Source organism: Diadema setosum, chromosome 6, assembly GCF_964275005.1.
Source record: "Diadema setosum chromosome 6, eeDiaSeto1, whole genome shotgun sequence".
In the NCBI taxonomy this organism is placed as follows: domain Eukaryota; kingdom Metazoa; phylum Echinodermata; class Echinoidea; order Diadematoida; family Diadematidae; genus Diadema; species Diadema setosum.
The window spans coordinates 35,569,840-35,575,912 of record NC_092690.1 but is presented as its reverse complement, the minus strand read 5'-3'; positions in this window follow the sequence as shown (position 1 = coordinate 35,575,912).

Genomic DNA, 6,073 nt, shown 5'->3' with positions numbered 1-6,073 from the left:
AAAAATTTGTTTGTTGAATCCTCATCATACGCTGGAAAGCTATGTGAAATGGGAGAATACCTTTTTAATTTCGTTTAAATATTACATTTTATAAAGAGCATAAAGTTGTTTGTGTTGTCACACATGTGTAGAAAATGACGGTGTAGGATTTGGTTACAGTTCGCTATTCCAAAGGTTCTTTTCTTACTAAAGTACGTTACTCCGAAGACTCCTTATTCCGAAGTTTCGCCATTCCCGGGATTCCGATGGTTTGTTTATGTGAAGGTTCGCATTTCCGCAGAATCATTATTCCGAAAGTTCATAATCTAGATCAAAATAATATATTGTTCATTTTCCGAAGGTTCGTTGATCTGAAAATAAAATGAGGTTCGTCATTCTGAAGGTTTATAAATCAAAAAAAAAAAAAAAGAAAAAGGTTCACTAGTCAGAAAGTCCGTTGTTCCGAAGGCTTTTTCATCCGAAAATGAAATAAGGTTCGTTGTTCCGAAGAAATTTTGTTAATGAAAAAAAAAATGAGAAAGGTTAGTTATTTCGAAGATTTATTTATCTTAAGACGATTATAAAGATTGCAATTCTTAAGTTTTGTTAGTGTACTCTCCTTTTTCCACCATGGATTAACGATACTTTTTGTAATGTTCCGATTAACGAACGTTTTGAATTCCTATCATTTTCGGACTAACGAACCGTATAAGAATAAGAATAAGGACCATATTTTATTATCGAATTAACGAACCTTTGGAATAACGCCAAAATGTGCTTAATAACAAACCCTCTTTCATTTCCGAACTAACGGACATTTAGTTGTATCAGAATCTGTGTGTTTTGTATTAAAGGACTTCGGAACAATGAAACAAACCTTATCTGAATTCAAATTATTTTATTACAACAACGCAAGTTCCCCTCGGAAACTGTGCGTGATACACGGAGTGAACATTTAATGATGCGTTCGCTCACGCAGAGACGCTTTAATAATGCTTGTTCCGCTACGCATTTTCGAATGCGATCCGCATTTCGTTATAACGGAGCGCATTTCTTTTGTTTTTTTTTGTCAGTGGCGCTCAGAAAAGACTTCGTGATAACGAAAATTTTGTTATAACCGTCTTCGTTATAAGCGAATTTTGTACCATAGACTTTAATGGCGATAATTTTGGGACCAGAAGTTTTGCTTCGTTATAACGAAATTTCGTTATAACCGTGTTCGTTGTAACGGGAGTGCACTGTATTTTTATTTGTGTACTTCGTCTCTGTCTTAATTTGCTTTCTTTGCATTGTTTCATCAATTTTGTAACTATTTTACTGTTATACCGTTAACGCTCATTTCAGAATTGCCCTACTGCATTATTGGGCCTATTAACAACTAGTATATCAAGGATGTGGGAAGAGATTGTCACCTCCTTGGTATGATCACTGCAGAACATTACCTCCCTTGACAATTACTCCTTATTAAAATTAGGCTCCAAACAATCACCCCTCTTACAATAACTCTCCCCCAGAAAATTACGTCTCTCATTGTTATTTTCGAACACATTAGCTATTTGAATTGAAAAAAAAAAAAAAATTCATATCGTCTGGTTTTGGTCGAGACCTAACTTCAGGTTTTAAACATCTTTTGGGTGAGATAATTAGAAACCCCTTACGAAATATTAAAGAGCATGTTATTCCAAGAAGGATTCAATTTTTTGAGAAAAAAAATACTCTTGAAATGGCCGGGATAAAACAGAGCAGCCCTATAATGTAAAAAGGATTCTGTCAACTACAACTCTCCCTAGATCTATTCAAAAAGAGGGTGCAGGACAAAAGACTTCGTTAACAACTAGGGGTGTTTTGTAAAAAAAAAAAAAAAAAAAAAAAAAAAAAAAATACCGTTAAACTCGTAATATTTTACTCTTTCTAATGAGACTAACTTATATTTGAACTGGATTTCCTCTTAAAGTGTCGAGAACATTTAATTTGAAAACTAGCACAATTCTACTTGTATGTAAAACAAGCTGCAATTTTACTCTCATGAGAGATTAGGGCACCTTTTGATAAAAGTTGCCAGTTATGACATCTTGTTAGTATCTAATAATTTCAATAAAACCATGAGTCACTGACTTGTTACCATGGACCTGCTTTGATGGACCTACAACGATTGGTAATTGTGTGGAACTGACAGCTTGTCAGGACTGATAACTTTCATAAAACCGTGCCCGGATCCTATCAGAAATTATGGCTTTATACCGAAGAGTCCCTCGCTAATGTTAAGGGAATATGAATTGCAGTGAAATCAACTCTCCTTTTCTTATGTTTATCGTCTATCATGTGTTATAACGGTAGAAAATAAATGACAAGCCAAAAGAGTGATGACAGTGTAAGAGAAAGGTGCATCTTCTGATATGGTGTTATGAACTTATGGAAAATATACGACGGGTGGTAACTTTCGGGGGGGGGGGCGGGGAGGGAGGGTTGTCCAGTAGGTAAGTATCAGAAGGGGGGGGGGGGTTCGGGGTATTGTTAATGGGGGGGGGGGTAGTAATCCGGGTGGTAGTTATCCTGGGGTAGTTATCCGGGGAGTAATTATCCGGGTGGTAGTTATCCTGGGGGTAGTTATCCGGGGGGTAGTTATCCGGGGGGTAGTTATCCGTGGGGTAGTTATCCGGGGGGTAGTTCTCCGGGGGGGTAGTTACCCAGGGGGTAGTTCTCCGGGGGGTAGTTATCCAAGGGGTAGTTATCCGGGGGGTAGTTATCCAGGGGGTAGTTATCCGGGTGGTAGTTATCTGGGGGGTAGTTATCCGGGGGGTAGTCATCCAGGGGGTAGTTACCCAGGGGGTAGTTATCCGGGGGGTAGATGTCCTAGGGGTAATTGCCTTTGGGGGTAGTTGCCCTAGGAGGGTAGATGACCGGGTGGTAGTTTTCCTAGGGGGTAATGGCCCTGGAGGGTGATTGCCCTAGGAGGGTAGTTGTCCGGGGGTTAGTTGCCCTAAGGGGGAATAGACCTGGGGGGTAATTATCCGGGTGGTAGTTATCCGGAGGGTAGTTGCCCAGGGGGTAAGTGCCCGGATACGCAGTAAAAGACGTGACTATTAATTTATTTGTATCGAATGTAAACTGTTTACTGTAAACGAAAAACACTATACGGAGTGCCTCCTCCGTTTATTGTCTTTGCCGTAACCATGGAGCTACTACGAAACCAAACAAGAACTACGCATGGACGGCGCGTTTCATTGAACTTGATAACCACGTGTTTCGCACTTCGGCACATATTGCACTGCGCGAAACGTAGCGATTATCGTACTTGTGGCGGACTTACTGACTTTGGTCAAGGAATGAAAATGGAATACATTAAGAAACATATTATGATATTGAAATACCGACATCATGAAAATGTTTGGAAACAACGAAAGATTATGGAGTATAGAAATGAAAATACCAAACAAAGATTTTCATTCGCTCATACGGAAGCTCTCTAGAAGAGATGAAAGCATCTCCCCTCGTATGGCAGTAAAAGTTTCCCCAACAAGCTGAGGTTAGTGAGGTATACACCAGGGCTCGACACTAACGGTGGCTCGGTGGACCGGGGCCACCAAAAACGCACGTCGGGCCACCAAAAAAAGTCGGATGTTTGCCTTTACTTTTGGAAATGGACAGCGGTAACAGTCGACTCCGTATAAGATGCTAAAATAAATGTCAGATGTTGTTTTTATTTTTGGAAATTAATAACGGTAATATTCGACTCCGTACGATACTAAAATAAATGTCGGATGTTTGCTTATACCAAGGATGCTTATACTTTTGGATTTGAATAACGGTAAGATTCAGCTCCGTACGGTGCTAAAATTAATGTCAGACATTTGATTTTGCGTTCGGAAATGAATAACAGTAATATTCGACTCCGTACGATGATTAAATAAATATCGCATGTTTGCTTTGACGTTCGGAAATGACTACTAATGATATACAACTCCGTACGATGATAAAATAAATGCCGGATATTTGCTTATGCGTTCGAAAGTAAATAGCAATAACATTCAGCTCTGAAAGATGTTAATATAAGTGTCGGAAATTTGCTTTGACGTTCGGAAATGAATAACAATGATATTCAACTCCGTACGATGATAAAATAAATGTCGGATGTTTTCTTTCAAGCTCTGGACTTGTGGAAAGATAATAATGTACGTTCATCACTTTTTTTTTCATGATTCATTCAAGAATTTCGGGAGTCTGATAGCCATCGGATCTCGTTACGATGTTTTTGTATTGTTTACAGACAAGTATGGCAAACATGAGAGCAAGGCTTCATAAAGAATGAATTACCCTGGTGGCAATCATTGAACGACAATTCCAATTCAATGGGCAATCGTCGGGACCACTCGCGATGTTAGAAAAAATAAACACCTCAGCATCGAGCAATTTCTATCATTGAATGAGCAATCGTCGGGACGATGTGCGACGTTTCAAACTCATACCAAACGGTGATTTAAGTTCAATGGGCAAGCCTAGGGACGATGCACGACGCTTTAACAATTACTAAACGCGTCTCTGACCAGTGATTCAAGTTGAATGGACAATCGTCGGGACGATAAGTGCGACGTTTCAACAATTATGGATTAACAAACTCGCCACGGAACGGTGATTTAAATTCAATGGTCAATCGTCGGGACGATGAGCGACGCGAAACCATCACCAAAACCTTTACAAAACTGTTAGTCAAGTTGAATACGCACTCGTCGGGGACGATGTGCGACGTTTGAACAATCACTGAAACGACAAAAGACCTCCTTAATTGATTAGTCGCGACGAAAAGAGACGACTTCTTTCCGACTCGTCGGAACCATCTTTTGTTGATATTTATAATGAGCCAAAAAGAGCGCAGTAATGAGCACATGAGGCCCAAAATTTGGATCGTCGGGGACAATTGGCGACGATCTTTTGTCTCATATCGTCGCGACGAAGATATCTCCCTAACACAGTTTTTCTGTTGTGCCTAAAAGATTTACTAGAAAGAGGAATATTTTGAGAAAGATTTTTTTTTTTTTTTCCAATTGAAGAAAAGAAGTTTCAGCCATGCCAGCGGGAGTGTTGCTGGAGGCACTGCCCCACCGAACTTCAAAAATATTAGATGAATTGTTAGGTGTATTCATAGCATTCTTTAATATTTTCCATGTGTTTTTAATGTCATTTTTATATTTGCTTATCTGATTAACATAATAAAATTTCTTCTGCGTACACAATAATTTGGTGAGTGTGTTTTTGTATGAAACATATTTTTTTCTTATTTTTTCAGTGGGATTACATCTATATTTATAAAACAAATTATTTTTCCTATTTATAGATCGTAATATAGACTGTGTTATCCACTGGAGTCTTGGAATTTGCTTATATCTATTTTTTATGTTACGCAGGGGAATATGGTTATCGATTTCGGAGGTAAGAGTAGATATGAAATAATCATAAGACAAATTGACATCGGTAGTGTTGTATACAGAAGACCAATCGAGTTCTTTTATACTGTTTTGGAGACTTGTAAGATTATCTGCAGTAATCTTACGACGCTTATAATAATAATGATTATTTTGTTTAGTCAGTTTAATTGGAACCTGAGCAAATATAGGAAAATGGTCAGTGATGTCTGAGAGGACGATACCAGACTCAGGAAGTGGAAGAACATTACAAAAAATGTTGTCTATGAGGGTAGCCGATTGGCTGGTGACACGGGTAGGCTTGGAAATTAATGGTAAAAACGAAGCAGACATTAATGTTTCTATAAATTCTTTTGAACTGTTTTGGGAGTTACATTTCATGAGATCGATATTAAAATCGCCCATCAGAAATGTATCTTTAATAGATATCATGGGATTTTGTACTAAATCCTGCAAAACTGTCAAAAAATCATTCAAATTCAACCGAGGGGGCCTGTAAATTACACCAATCATAATGTTTTTTCCATGTGGATTTATCAATTCAATAAAAAGGGATTCGAGTACATCGCTCATAACACTAATCTCCTCATGTATAATATATTTCAATTTTTTCGAGATGTACAAACCAACTCCTCCACCAACTCTCTCATTTCTATTTCTAAATACAAATTCGA